Genomic DNA, 16,458 nt, shown 5'->3' on the forward strand with positions numbered 1-16,458 from the left:
AATCTATACATAACTACCCACATCAGTTTTTATTTTCTCCTTTAATAATTAACTTTTGGGAAGATTTTAATAAAATTTTACATAGATAAGAAGTTATTGTTTGACGTGAAAGCACCAATAAATGTACCACTGAGTTTTCTGTAATAGCTTGATAATTCTTTCTGCCCCCATTAAGCAGCAGAAATACTATTTTCCTCCTGATAACCAGGATAAGTAACACTTGTGAGCATAGTAACTCCTTTCTTTGACTCCTGGACTACTGGTATGAGGAGCACAAGATGGGAGATGGCATTACATTTAAGTATAGTGAAACCCCCTACCATGGTTTCTGATAGAAGCATTATTCCTCTCTGGGAACTAGGAACTGTAGTTCATCAGAGATAAAAATTATGGGGAAGGGAAGCTTACATTTCTCAGGTGAATCACAGGGAAGAATGATGAGCAGGGAATCTTCTCCATCCACTCCTTTGTTGAAGACACAGCATTACACTGATCAGGGATATAACACCAATTCATTAGTTTAAAATATATACCATGTCTAGAAGGATAACACGCCAATCCCACAGTGCTTCCAGTGGAACCATCCACAGGGTCATCCTCTCAAGGAACAAGCTGTTGTACTTTCCAACTCCTACCACCAAGAAAGAGGCACATGACTTGGCAGGTCAGCTTGAGTTTTGGAGATGGTGTCCACCACAAAGGGAAACATTACTTAAGCTTATTCACTGGGTAATTTGGAAGGCTATCAGACTTGACCAACATCCAGATCAAAAGATGGCATTTAAAAATGTATATGCTCTGATATAACGTAGCATGCTACTTAGGCCGTATGATTGATACAAATCTGTGGTTTTAGAGGACTCAGTGGTAGAAAATATGCTGTGTGGAGTTTCAGCCAAGTTCTTTACACTAATAATATTTACATTATCTCTGATAGTTAAGTGCAGTCAACAGGTCTCTGCTATTCCAGAACTCTGTCTTTGCCACTGACACCATCAAGTCAAGTTCCACAGCAGATATCCCTATAATTAGCCCTGGCCTACAGAGGAACACCACTGTTGAGCTTCTTAGTGATAATAATGCTCCCTTCACTAGTGTGTTTCTTATTGTTTTGGTGAAACACACACAATGAGTTGGGTTTTCTAGTCTTACATAATAAATCTGTCCTAGTGTACTTGTATCTCAGAGTATGTTCCTCAATACTTTGTCAAGGCAGTGGCAGAATCTTCACTTTATTAACTATGGACCATCATTGTACCCACATGTTCCTACCAGGATTTTAAATACTGAAGAAGGAGAAAGGCCTCCACTGTCACTAAATTCTTGCTTATCCAGCCTTATATTCCATCCTTGTGCTCCTCTACATTCAAAATCATTTTCCCATGAATGTTACTCTAGTACCTTCCAGTACTTATTAGTCATTATTTCAGTTCCTTTCATGATTAAGCTCTTACTTCCTGGATCAGACACAATACTTCTCCAGTTATTCCATGTTGAAATTTGGCCCTAGTTATTTATCTAGAAACAATTAGGGGTAGTGATTTCAGACCTTGAATAGAGTGAGTATTACCTTGCAAGACATCATGTAAAGTCTTTGCATGGTCATAGTCAAGGGCAGGCCTCTTGATGACTTTTGTAAGCTCAGAGGTTCCAGGGAAATCTGGTGGCTCAAAGTTCTCAAGTATTTCAGTGTAGGTATCCTTACTTCAGATCTCAGGGTCCTATTCCATCCATATCCTTGTCCTTAATTTAGTCTCAGAGGCTTGCCAGTGCTCTATATTCAGCCTTATTTGTAGCATTTTTTTCTTATAATCAGGGCTTAAGCATGAATTTGAGCACAGACTTGCCTTTTGATGCCAGAGATCAAGGTCCCTTTACAGTGTGATAGAGGCTCTTCTGTAACTTTTGTACCAAGCTGACTGGCCTGAGCTTGTTTTCTTCCACCCTCGCTTCAGTGATACTTAATAACAAATAACCAACTCCACATTCCTTATAATTACCGCTACCTCCGTATCTCTCCATTGTTAGAGATATTACATAAGTCACAGATCTCCTTCCACATCTGTTATATCCCAATTCATCACATGTGAGAGTTGCGGTAATTGTGATGATTCAGCTCACCAAGAGTTATCACCACCCACTTAGCACCAGCAATGTAATCCTTGTTGCCATTTGGACAACAAAAATTCAATTTCCAAATTATATCCTGAAAAACTGCTTCAAAAATTCATGGCTGTTAATACCTGTCTTAGTTTGGATTTTGCTAGAAGCAGACACTTGGACAAGTAGGATTTAATGAAAGTAGTTTTAATGGGATATCATTCTAAAAAAGTGTTATGGGAAGGAGGAAGGAAAACAGGAAAGGAAAGGCAGGTGATAAAGTGTATCTTATCCAACTGTCATTGTGGGCAGCGTTAACTTAACCCAGTGAAGAACTCAGAGTTAATAAAAAAAACATGAGCTTCAGGGTAAACTCAGTAGAGCAGCAAGAAAGCTAGGATAAAATCCTATCAAGCATGGATCAAAGTCTGCTCTTCAGGGCTTATATTTTTATCGCACATCCAGTTTACCATGTGCACAGTCAGGGAGGTCTCCAGAAGCTGATAAAAAGCTTTCAGGAAAAGAGAGATGCTGGTAGTGAAAGTGTGGCTAATGCACTGAAATGGTAAGACACAAGAGGAGTGGGGAGGACACCATAAGTATCTGTTACAGTTATGTCCTATCTGAATCTTTTCAGGTATTCCTCTATTTCTTTTTCATTTTATTTGTTTTCTCATTCTGTACTCCATATTACCTCCTGAATTTTTATGGGGTCTATTCTCTCTCATGCTCTTATAATTTAATTTTTATTTCTGAAATAACTTTCCCTTCAATCTCTTTCCTAAAATGGTACAATTCATGTTTCACATCCTCTGTTTACTACACACCACTTCTTGTTGTTTGCCTGAGTTCCTGTATTTGCTTTGAGTTGTTTCATTGTAACTGTAATTTCTTCAATAATTTTTCAAATTCATGTTGGATTGTCGTGACATAATATTCCTGTATTTCAGGATGAATTTCATCTGTTTTTGTTTATTCTACTGGGAGGAGTTGATGCTTGTTTTTTAATTCTTTTATATTTATGCTGCAATTTCATTTTGGATTATTAATACTTGAAGAAGGTGTACTTTTGTACCATTTATTAGCAGAACAATCACATATTTCCTGCCACCTAGTTTCAATTAATATATAAGTTGGGTTTTTTTTGTTTGTTTTTTCTATTCAACTTGTTTTTCAATATGCCTTATAGGAATTGAAGTAGTTGTAATTGAATTGAAGAACTTGTAATCAATCTAAAAACCATTTTAATGAATTTATTTTTCATTTTCATAATTTGTATTTAATGTTCTTAAACATTTTTTCAGACACTCTTTGTCTTGCCTCTTGGTCTAAAAAATTTTTTTCCTGATATAATTGTAGATTCACACACAGTTGTAAGAAATAATATAGAGAAACTCCGTGTATACTTTACCCAGTTCCCAGCTGTGGTAACATCTTCCATTGGTATCGTACAATATTATAATCCATATGTATCACAAAAGGACATTAATAAAATCCATCAATCTTATTCAGACTTAATTAGCTTTACATACTCTGTGTGTGTATTTAGTTATATGCAATTTCATAATGTAGATTTCTGTCACAACTGCCACAGTTAAGATATAGAACAGTTCAATCAATCAATCCCCTTGTGCTACTAACTTTGCCATAGCCATCTCCCTTCATCCCCCCTCCCTAACCCCGGAACCAACTAATTTGTTCTCTGTCTCTATAATTTGTCATTTCATGATTGTTATATGAATGGAATTGTACAGCATTTCACCTTTAGATTGGCTTTTATCACTAAGCATAATTAAATTGAGATCCATCAAAACCGTAGTGGATATTGATAGCTGTTTCTTTTTATTGCTGAATGGCATTCTATGGTACTGATGGTTTAACACAATTTGTTAAACAATTGATTTCATCCTTTATGTTTTGAAATATCACAGCATATTTATTTTGGGTTAATTTCATACTATATTATTTTTAAGTATCAGAGTATAAATTCTACACTTCATTCCATCTTCTAAACTCTCTCTCAAAGGGGATTACCAACTCATGAAGTTTTTAAACTCTAGCCATGAACTTTTTCTTTTAAGCTAAGTAAACAAACTTCATAGGTGTGTGAGCAACTTATAACAACAAAATAATCCTAATTTCTCCTTCCCATACCTTGTATCATTGCTGTCATTTATTTCACTTTTATATAAGCATATGTGTGTATGTGTGTGTGTATATATATGGTATTTACTTAAACATACATAATTGAATACATTTTTGATACTATTATTTTGAACAAACATATGTTAGAAAAATTAAGAATAGAAAATAAAAGTTTTTATTTTACCTTCACTTATTCTTTCTTCAATACTCTTCACTTTTTATGTAGATCTGAGTTTCTAACCTATATTATTTGTCTTTTCTGTAATGAACTTCTTGTAACATTTCTTGCAAGGCAGGTGGCAACAAATTCCCTCTATTTTTATCTGAGAAAGTCTTTATTTCTCCTTCACTTTTGAGAGACAATTTTGCAGAGTAAAAAATTCTAGATTGGCTTTTTGTCTCTCTCTCTCTCCAGTTTTAATATTTCACCCCACTCTCTCTGGCCTACATAGGTTTTGAGAAGTCAGATGTAATTCTTATCCTTTTTTTCTTTTTATACGTAAGGTGTTGTTATTGTTGCTACAGTTGTTGTTTTTTCTCTGACTTTTTTCAGGATTTTTTAATCTTAGATTTTCTGTAGCTTGATAATGATATGCCAAGGGATAGATTTATCTTTAGCACTTATCCCACTCGGTGTTCTCTGAGCTTCCTGGGTCTGTGGTTTGGTCTCTGACATTAATTTGGTTAAATCCTCAGTCGTTGTTGTTTTAGATATTTCTTCTATTCCTTTCTCTCTTCTCCTTCTTTTATTACCATTAATGTGTATTTTATACCATTTATAGTTGTCCCCCCATCCTTGCATACTCTCTTCTATTTTTGTTGTTGTTTTTCCAGTCTTGTTCTCTTTGCTTTTCAGTATTGGAGGCTTCTATTGATATATTCTAGCTCAGAAATTATTTATTCAGCCATGTCCAGTCTGCTAATAAGCTCATCAAAGGCATTTTTAATTTATGTTACAGTGTTTTTGATCTCCAGCATTTCATTTGGTTCTTTTTTATGATTTCCATTTCTCTATTTATACTGCCCATCTGTTTTTACATGCTGTCTACTTTATCCACTAGAGTGCTTAGCATATTGAGCATGGTTGTTTTAAATTCCCAGTGAGATAATTCCAACATTGTTGCCATGTCTGGTTCTTAAGCTTGTCCTGTCTCTTCAAATTGTGTTTGTTACCTTTTGCCTTATAATTTTTTCTTGATAGGTAGGTATGATGCAATAGGTAAAAGCATCTGTTGTAAATAGACCTTTAGTACTGTGGTGGTAAAGTGGTGGAGGGAAGGGAAGTGTTCTGTAGCTCTACAGTTAGGTCTTTGGTAGCCTATGCCCTTGGACTGTGAACTTCACAAGTGTTCAGTTTTCCCTCCTCCCCCTTTAATTGGACAAAATGACTGGAATGGACTAGAATTGGGTATTTCCCTTTTCTCACATGGACAGCTAAGAGCTGGCTGGAGTTGGGTATTTCCCTTCTCCTAGATCAGTTAGAGTTTTCTAAAACCTCAGCAGGTTAGGCTCTGGTTAGATAGTTTTTCCTGAGTACAGGCCTTATTAAGAAGAAACAGTGCTCTGGAATATTTCGAAATGCTTCCTTTTCCTCTCTCCCTGCTGGGAGCATAAAGAGATTTTTCTCCAATGTTTACTGTGAAAACCTAGTCCAGTTCCTGGAGGTAAAACTCACAAAAGCATGAAAAGTATGGGTACCACCCCCCCCCAACCCTGAATGAATCCCAGTGGAGTTTTTAACTCTCTGACTTTTCACACTGAGCCTCCAGTAATTCACCAGTTACAGTTCAGGTTTTCCTTCCCTGGCACTGATTTCTGTTTACGAGTCTCTGTCCTGGTAAGTCCTGACTCCCTGTGTTCGCCTGTCTCTGCAGTCTTAGGGGCAGCTGTTTGCTCTGTGTCCTCCCCTCTCTTATGAATCCAAGAAAAGTTGCTGACTTTTTAGTTTGTTCAGTTTTTTACTTGTAGTTGGGATGGAGTGGTGACTTCCTAGCCCCTTACCTGGGAACCAGACCCAGCTTGTTTTATTAAAGTGTTGGTTACTATGGCATATCCAAATGCTTTGGGCTTTGGAGGCATACTTGCATGGTAATTTTCATGTTTGTCATGCACAGTCCTCTGGATATCAACTGCTTCATTTCTGTTAGCTTCTTATTTTTAAGGTTTTTGTACTACTTTAATAAGACAAATGTTTATTGAATGCATGCGTGTTGTGCAGCCTCAGGTTCAGAATTTATTTGGATTATTGTTTGATCATAGCTACACCTAAGCAGAGAGGAAACTCTTTTTCTTTTCTTAAGCCAGTGGGAAGATACTTTTCAGCCCAAAGTTTCATAGAAAGGGAAAATTCTTGTGTCCTCACATTGGTTAAACTAGGTAATGGATCTCCAACTCTCATCCATGTACAGAGAAAGAAACTATGTTGAAGACTTAAACAAATCCAGAAAATCTACATGTTTTCTCTTAAACTTACTTTCTGTTAAAGAGACACAATTTGTATGTAAATAGCCATTTTGTATGTATGTAAATATATACATTTTGTGTATAAACAGCCATGTACAGGTAAGCAGTTTGTGCTCTAAGTAAAATGTAAAGAACTATACAAAGTTAGAGGTAGGAACATATGAAAAGAAAAACACTGTGTTAGCACCGAACAAATCAGGGTGAGAGATGTGGGTCACTGCCACTGTGTCCTCTTTATTAATCCTAATATCACCATTCCTCCCAAAGCTACTCGCAGGTAGTATGAAGTAATCACTAATTATCCTCAAAACATAGGTAGAAAAAAAAAAACCCTGCTTTGCTAAGCTGAACAATTTATCATTTTCTATATGTGAACATTTTTCTATTTGATTATGCTGCTAGAGAGCACAGCATGAGCAAAAGAGAGATGGCACATGTTTTTGGAAATTGAGGTTGAGACCAGATTATAAGGAGATCTGATCCTAAGGAGTAAGAGTTTAGTTCGTTAGGCAATGGGGCATCATTGATTTTTTTTTTTTTTCCTGAACCAGGGATTAATGTGATCTAATTGTACTTCAGGAAGAAGGCTTAGGAAGAACTGTAGAATTGATTAGAGAAAAGTAACTGAAAGCTAAGTAGTTTTGTATATTCTTAAGTGTAAAATGTACAGTTCTAATGATGAGATGCAGTTCAATATAAACATAAAGTTAAATTTAGATTAAATATATTTCAACTAGATGATACATAAATATATATCCAATGACACATGAGCATTTGGTTTAATGCAGTTTTCCGTGATTAATCCTTCCCATCTTTCTTATGATGTCAGTCCAGGCCTTCCTCTGATGTTTACTCTGTGAAAGATCTTGCGGTGATAATTATTTCATTGAAATATTTTTAATTTGAGGTATTTATAATAATCTGTTATGATAATTATTGTGCTCTTCGAGCATTTCTTTTAAAACTGAAATCCTATTTAACTTATAAGAATGTTACAGTTTTGATAGAAAATATTTTCTCTTTTCATCTGAAATTCTCCACAATCATTTCTGAAAACAACCATATAATGGAATGGTTGCTAACTTGAATGAGTTTAGGAACAATTTTTGACTCAGTAAATAAAACATTTAAGTGATCAGGGTATTCATGGATATGAAAAATCTTTCTTCCCTTGTAAGATTTTGTGAACACTCACAAAATGAAATGGATAATATATAGTTAGTTATCTCTACATTAAGGAAAAAAATAATTATTTAGTCTTGATTGAATTCAGAAATTCAGTTACCAAGCAGTTAAATGTAGGGACAAATTATTTGTACATAGAACTTTAAGTCAAAATCAACAAACTCCTATTTTAATTAGAAATCTTTCCGTGGTAGTGTGCTTCTTTCACCCTGCCAGAAAATATCTTCAGTCTTTCGTGGTGTGGTATTTCTCTTATTTCTCTTTTCACACATTTGTGTTACCCTCGTGGTCAGATATATTTTTACTGAAAGTAGGAAGAGCCTCAGTTTCATACTTCTACCAATTCTTTTGCTTAATATTGTATTTGATTATAACTACTTTGGAGCTACTTCTCTTAGAATAGGAGGAGGTATTTGGATTGTCCCAGTAAGTGACAACAGTCAGATGTAATTTGTTTTCTGTCCTGGCTATCACAGCTCTCAATATTTCTGAATTTTCTTTTATCTGTTAAACAGTATAATCTTTTATCATGGATTCTCTGTCTTCAAAGATCGAAACATATTTGGTATTAGCATAAAATTTGGGGGGAAAGACTAACTTGAAATGCATATTGCCGAGAATGTTGGAGTAGAAAATGTATTCAGTCAACATCTGAGAGTTCATAATGGGCATAAGAGGCTATGAAATCCTAAATAAGGACATAATGAGACCTCAGAAAACAATAGCTGAAGTGCGGGTACCATCATTCTTTCCTGACTTTCCAATGGGTAAATTTGCCAAATGCTTCAGACTGCATCAAATATACTATAGTTGTTCATGGGGAAAGGGGGTAAGTTATATGAGTGGATGGAAAAATGCATAACATGAATACATTTACAAGATAATTAATCAAAGAACACAGTCCATGGGTAAAAAATAGAGCATGAAAGTTAGAGCACAGTATCAGAGAAGATAAATTACCAGGAAACAGTGTGTTTAGGTAATTCGTTTTCCACATTTGATTCTTAGGCCTAGGTAAGAATGGTATAGCTGCAAATGTATCTGTTGAGAAGGGGCATTTGTCACATAAACATATAGTACATGTAGTATATTCTAATGATATAGTTCTATCTTGAAGCATTAAATATAGGAATATGTTCTTGCAGGGTAGGAAGTAGAAAGTGGAGATAGAAGTTCATGTGGAAAATGTGTCGCAACATTTCTTTTATGTGTATTTGAAACACTTTGTTTAGGTTCTGGTGTGTTGTAAGTGCTTACTAATTATTTGTCAATGCAATGGATGAAGGTCTAAGACCTAAATTTCCTATTGTGCTCCCTAGTGGTAATTGCTTGAAAGCTGTAGTCAGACTACATAAAATATAGTAGAACTAGGGAAATTTTATAATTCTTTCAGAATTTAGCCTGGTTCATGGCTCAGCCTGGTTCATGGCCATTTTCTTAATGGTTATTGCACCTTGAGCTTTACAATGGCCTTTATAGCCCCTACTAATAGCAATATTTTCCCTTTTATATTTGTCAATTATTAACTTTCTATCTGTAACTCTTATTATATTCATTCAGTGTATCTTTCTTTCTTTTTTTTAATACATGGTGTTCCCATATATCACGTTATTTATTCAGTCAACATGATATTAAACATGTAATATACATTAATAAACTATGATAAAAATAGCATTGGCATTTTTCTGCAGAACTGATGGGCTAATTATTCAGGTAAATATCACAACTTACTCTTATTTGTTCATGGAAATGGGTTATTTTCCAGGAATATTTGATGAAAAATTTCCATTCAACATTATGTTTTAATACATAGTAAAATCTCACTTATTTATCAGTTAAGTAGATTATGCACATTCAAGACTATGTCATCTATATTTAAGCATTATATTTTATTATATTTCTTAAATTTGATGCCAGAGCTTACTCATTTTTATCTCAAATGCTTTTTTGTCACAGGAACACCATTCACTAGTGTTATACTTTATAAACATCACAATTTGTAAGACACACACACAGAAAATATATATGTGTGTGTGTGTGTATATATATATATATATATATATGATTGCTTAATACATTCATGAAGCTTTGTAGCAGGTGAATAATTACTTACATAAACTGACTTTAGTGGCTACCATAAAACAGTCTAGTTATTGCATTCTTAAAGTGACTGTAATTAATGTAATCTCCAAAGCTGTAAAATATTATTTCAGGTTGCAGATTATCTGTAACATTTGTTGCACAAGATGGTAGTTTAATGTGCAGTCAGGGTTATAATTCACTGTTAATCTTTCAATACTGAACATTTAAAGTGCCAGTTCTTAATAAATTACTGCTGTAGTATCATAGGTTTGAACTCAACTTCAGGTAAAAACGAGCAGTTAAATGTGCAGCAAAACTGAAACATTAGGAAAAATGCTAATCTTAAAAACGAATGTTAATATTTGTATCTGTTAATATCTATAATATTTCATAAGCAAGAAATCTGAACACTGGATAAGAATTTAGAGTATTTGATAGCTTGTCTTTACTGCTTATTGCAAAAGCTTTGCCATCCTATGAAATAACAAAAAGCTATATATGAACTGGCACAAAATAGTCAAAGAAAACATGATCTATGAAATATATGTTAGAAAATTATTTATTTTAGAAATATTCTTATTCGGCAGGTACAAAAATTGTCAATTTCAGTTGTATATATTGAATAGTTTGGGCCTTTAACCTTGTGGTGACAAAAATGTGCAGGTTTGGAGTGGGTCAATAACTAAATAAAAAATCTATATAGTGTTATTTTTGTATCAAAAGTTGTCTTAGCCACCAGTGCACCTTGTTTTTGAGACACTGTTAAGTATGCTTAAAGGATTTGAAACTCCAAAAACTTTTATTAAAGTGTAGACTACAGTAAATGTGTTATTAAAAAGTAAAGAACAGGCTTCTTTCAATAAAACTGCCCTTGGAACTGAAAGACTCTTTAGAAACAAACTATAGTTCATCCTCTGAGACTATTTTATTTTTATTACTTACTCTTAGTTTTTGCTTAGTTTCTTACACTATTTTAAACAGTATATTTTTAAACTACTTAATTATGACATAAAAACTTTTTATCTTCCCTTAAATTTGGACCCTCTTTGATCAAATAAACACAAAGATCATTCTGCTATTATGGATTCCTACTATTAAAATCTATAAATAAATTAGAATATCAATAAAATATGTTTATAATATGTATAAAATTCCACTGAAGTATATAAGTAAAAACAGTTCTTGTAAAGGAAGATAAAGGAATGAAGTAGAAATACTAGTGTGTGGGTCTCTTCTAAACCCTTCCTTACCCTTCCAAGTTCTCTGTATTCATAAATCAGGGGTATTGACACCTGACTGAAGTAAGGAAGAATATACATCGTGTTCAGAAGACAGGCTATAAGATAGCAATGAAATGATTTCTAGATTAAAAGTGGAAATATTGTTTACATCCAAAGAAATTATCATTTTTCCAAATTATCAATTCTGTCAGGTTTTTAAAATAGATGTAGAAACAATAAGAGTTAAAATTTGGAGAGTTGTTGGTATAATTTAGACTTTGGAGGAAGAAAGAGGAGGACTTATGGTGAAGAAGGCATTTTCTTGACTTAAATTTACTGTGAATACAGTTTGACCACATTGACCGAAGTATATTTAATTGTATTTAACTCATTTAACTGGTAACGGTATGAAACTTTCTAAATACAACACACATTTCTCTCTGAATAGCATGTTATATGTTAAATCAGACACTGTAAACTATTCCTGAGCAATAACTTTAAGAATTACAAATTATTTTCTAGGGATAGTCTGGGAATTGATACAAAAGCCTGAATTCTATATTCTCTCTCTCTCTCTCACTCTCTCACACACACACACAGACACACACACACACACTCTAATATATTTCTTTTTATACTACCGTATTTATATAATAGAAGTGTCTGTAATTACCTTTACTGTAGATATATATGCCTTTATGTCTTATATATGCTGGCATGATTAGATTATTTTATAGTTTAATTTACTTATTCTGCTTCCAGAGTTTCTTATATTTTGAGGGTCATTTCATACAGAAATGTGTTTGCACCTTAAAATTTCCCTCTATATTTATTTGGTTTTGATAGATTTCACTAAAAGGATGCTTATTATGAAAATCTTGCATAATAACACTGATGAACTATGAAATATGAATGTAAAAACTATGGATGTATAAAAGGTGACTTTAATCTCAGATACTAGAATGAATAAAATTGTCTTGTAAAATTTTCATGAAGTCATATAGGATTAAGTATAAAATTTTAAAGCCTTCAGAAGGTAAGCGTGATGTTCTTTATATTCACAGCCCTAAGTCAATCTTTTATGAATTAGTTTTTAAACTCAAGCATCTTTAATTTTTATAATTTTTACCTCTGAAAGATCTTAAAATAATCTATTCAGTTTTACCAGATCTCTAGATATACATAGATCAATTGAAGAAAACATGTTTAATAGTTAAATAAAAGCTTTGTCACTTTATTTTAAAATGAAATTCTTGTCATAGTTTAGGTGACCATAGGTTCATGGTGCTGGGAAAACTGGACAGCTACGTGTAAAGGAATGAAATTAGAACACTCCCTATCACCATGCACAAAAATAAACTCAAAATAGATTAAAGACCTAAATGTAAGGCCAGACACTATAAAACTCTTAGAGGAAAACATAGGCAGAACACACTTTGACATAAATTGCAGCAATATCTTTTTTGATCTACCTCCTAGAGTAACGAAAATAAAAACAAAAATAAACAAATGGGACCTAATTAAACTTAAAATCTTTTGCACAGCAAAGGAAACCATAAACAAGACGAAAAGACAACCCTCAGAATGGGAGACAATATTTGCAAATGAAACAACTGACAAGGGATTAATCTCCAAAATATACAAACAGCTCATGCAGCTTAATATCAAAAAAACAAGCAACCCTATCAAAAATTGAGCAGAAGATCTAAATAGACATTTCTCCAAAGAAGACATACAGATGGCTAAAAAACTAATGAAAAGATGCTCAACATCACGAATTATCAGAGAAACGCAAATCAAAACTACAGTGAGGTATCACCTCACACCAGTCAGAATGGCCATCATCAAAAAAATCTACAAACAATGCTGGAGAGGGTGTGGCAAAAAGGGAACCCTTCTACACTGTTGGTGGAAATGTAAACTGGTACAGCCACTGTGGAGAGAACAGTATGGAGATTCCTTAAAAAACTAAAAATAGAGCTACCATATCATCCAGCAATCCCACTCCCAGGCATATACCCAGTGAAAACCATAATTCAGAAAGATAAATGCACCCCAATGTTCATTGCAGCACTATTTACGATAGCCAGACATGGAAGCAACCTAGATGTCTATCAACAGAGGCATGGATAAAGAAGATGTGGTACATATACGCAAGGAATATTACTCAGCCATAAAAAAGAAAAAATATGCCATTTGCAACAATGAGAATGGATATAGACATTGTCATATTGAGTGAAGTAAGTCAGACAGAGAAAGACAAATATTATATGATATTGCTTATATGTGGAATCTAAAAAAGGGTACAAATGAACCTATCTACAAAACAGAAATAGAGTTACAGATGTAAAAAACAAACTTAGGGTTACCAGGGGGTAACAGGGGGTGGGATAAATTTGAAGAGTGGGATTGACATATACACACTACTATATATAAAATAGATAACTAATAAGGACCCACTGTATAGCACAGTGAACGCTACTCAATACTCTGTAATGGCCTATATGGGAAAAGAATCTAAAAAAGAGTGGATATATGTTCATGAATAACTGATTCGCTTTGCTGTATACTGAAACTAACACAACATTGTAAATCAACTATACTCCAATAAAAATTAATAAAATAAAATAAAATTCTTATGTATTTCCAGGATACCATCAAAAGTGTTGCTCAGGAATTCTAAAGAGGCATTTGGGGGAAAAAGAAAATGAAAGCATTCAACTTGAGTCCACTTAATTAAGTGTTCATTTTCTTGATTTCCTACTCCTCTTACCAATATTACTTCAGATTTTCTTTCTATTGTAAGCAGATTACAAAGCATAAGGTAAAATAAAGAATATAAGGAGATATTAAATCCTAATTCCAGTTCTGCCACTGTTAGCTGTGAAGTCTTACATATATCAGACAAGCTCTCTTGGATGCATTTTCCCCATAATTAAATGAAAGTGTTGGACTAGTTGAATACTGTATTTTATATATATCAGCTGTAGGGATGAATAAAATTTGAAAAACTGGAAGGCTCAGTGTGTTTCTGCACATAAATGCACGTTTTTACATTTTGAATAATCATCATGTGTGTAAGAGTGGCACTCAACCAAATATTAATTTTCAACATTATATTAATTTATTTCTACTTCATGTATTATGTTAATACGTCAGGCTTTGTATTATGTAAAAGTATCAATATAATATAAAATAACATGTTATTACTTATGCAGATAAAATTTCTGCTATGTATATGACATAAATTTGCTAGTAAAGGATGAATATATTAATACTTTATGGGAGTACCAGTATAAAATTAAAAAGGCATGAGGTTAGATATCCCCCTTTATCCTTAATAGGTGAATATTTCTGCTAAAGAATACTTTTTAGGAAATAAAACTTAGGCAAGTTCCGTAAAAGCAAAGGTTATGATTTCATTATGTTATTTAAAATATCTGTGTAGAACATTTCTACCAAAAATTTAAAAAACGTATAAATTTGAAAAAATATTATCAGTCCACCTAAACAGTACAGGTTAACGCCATTACCATATTAGTGCATTTTACTCATTCATGTGACTAATGATCTAAAACAATAGGAAATTTAGGGAAGAATAGAGAAGTCACAAAAAGAAATACAGATAAGCAATAGACGTGTAGAAATATCTTTATTTTCTTTAGATTAAAAAAACAAAGTTAGGGATATATTTTTGTCTTGCAAGCTTATAAACATTAAGAGACTGGTGATGACTACTGTTTGTGGGTATGTGAGGAAATAGACGCTAGAGGGAGATTTGTCCATTGTTGTCAAAAAGTCTTTAAGTGAATATCTTGGGATGTAGCAATTACATTTTTAGGTTTTTCTCCTACAGAAAAACTACACGAGTGAAAAATAATGAATAAAAAAGATTTCATAGCCTCAGTGCAGCATCTTTTTCTCAAGCTGTCACAAGATCTTAACCACACCACTGTCATCCTTCATATTGTCCTACCTGCTGACCATCGTGGTTCCTAACAAAGTTTGACCAAAGGCTAGATATATCTCAATAGATCTTAAAATTATAATCAAATCTAATTGCAAAGTTAATCTGACTAATATTTAATGATATGCATGGCTATTATTGATGCTGTATAAGTAAAACTGGCCAAGTATTCATTTAAATCACTATAACTAGTATTATGCTTAGAAATTAAATCAAATCTCAGCTCAATTCAAGAAATATTGAGTTTATGCTGTATGAAAATAGCTATTCTGTGGTTACTATATCATGGGAAATGACTTTCATCTATTTTATGGGACTTGTTCTGTCCTTTACTGCACGCATACATATTTATGTTTATCTTAACCATTCCAGGAAAACTACAATTTACAGCTAGAATTGTTTGTGTGCCAATATAAATTTTTATGATATATTTTAAAATATACAGTTATGAATATGAATGTTATTGATAATATTAAAATTATTTTATTCTGAGATCTTTCTCCCTCCCCCACAATTCACTCAAATTGATTCCAGTATATAAGAGATATTATATTTCCTCACTGAATTAATATTAAAAATCTATGAAGTTGGTAATGCTTTTCTAAAAAATTCTGTCATATTCCTTCAAAGTATTAACATTATAGAAATAATCTTGCATGTATGTTTTCAGAATGACGTTTTAAAAAATATTTTATTGAAGTATAGTTGATTTACAATGCTGTGTTAATTTCTACTGTAGAGCAAAGTGATTCAGTTATACATATATATGCATTGTTATTCTTTTCCATTATGGTTTATCACAGGATATTGAATGTAGTTCCTTGTGCTATATAGTAAGACCTTGTTTGTCTATTCTATATATATATTTTTTTACATATAAATATATATATATATTTTTTTACATCTGCTGGTCCCAAACTCCCAGTCCATTGCTCCCCACTTGGCAAACAAAAGTCTCATCTCTATGTCTGTGAGTCTGTTTCTATTTCATAGATAAGTTCAATTGTGTCATGCAGAATATGACATTTTTTGATATTTGATACTTCTGTTTCAAAAAATAGATAAAATAACTGAATAAATTTAATACATATTTAAATATTCTCTAAATAAAATAGATTTATAGAGACTTGTGTTTCATTCTGTATCAATGAGTTCGACCAAAGGAACACGAGTTTTACCAACATTATATTTATATACATTTAAACACTAATAGATAAATATTGCTTTCTAAAACAACATATGTATTATCTTTCCTGTAACTGTCATTTCAAAAGTAAGCATTTTGAAGAGCCGTAA

Source organism: Neophocaena asiaeorientalis, unplaced genomic scaffold (assembly GCF_003031525.2).
Source record: "Neophocaena asiaeorientalis asiaeorientalis breed wild unplaced genomic scaffold, Neophocaena_asiaeorientalis_V1.1 scaffold26, whole genome shotgun sequence".
Lineage (NCBI taxonomy): Eukaryota > Metazoa > Chordata > Mammalia > Artiodactyla > Phocoenidae > Neophocaena > Neophocaena asiaeorientalis.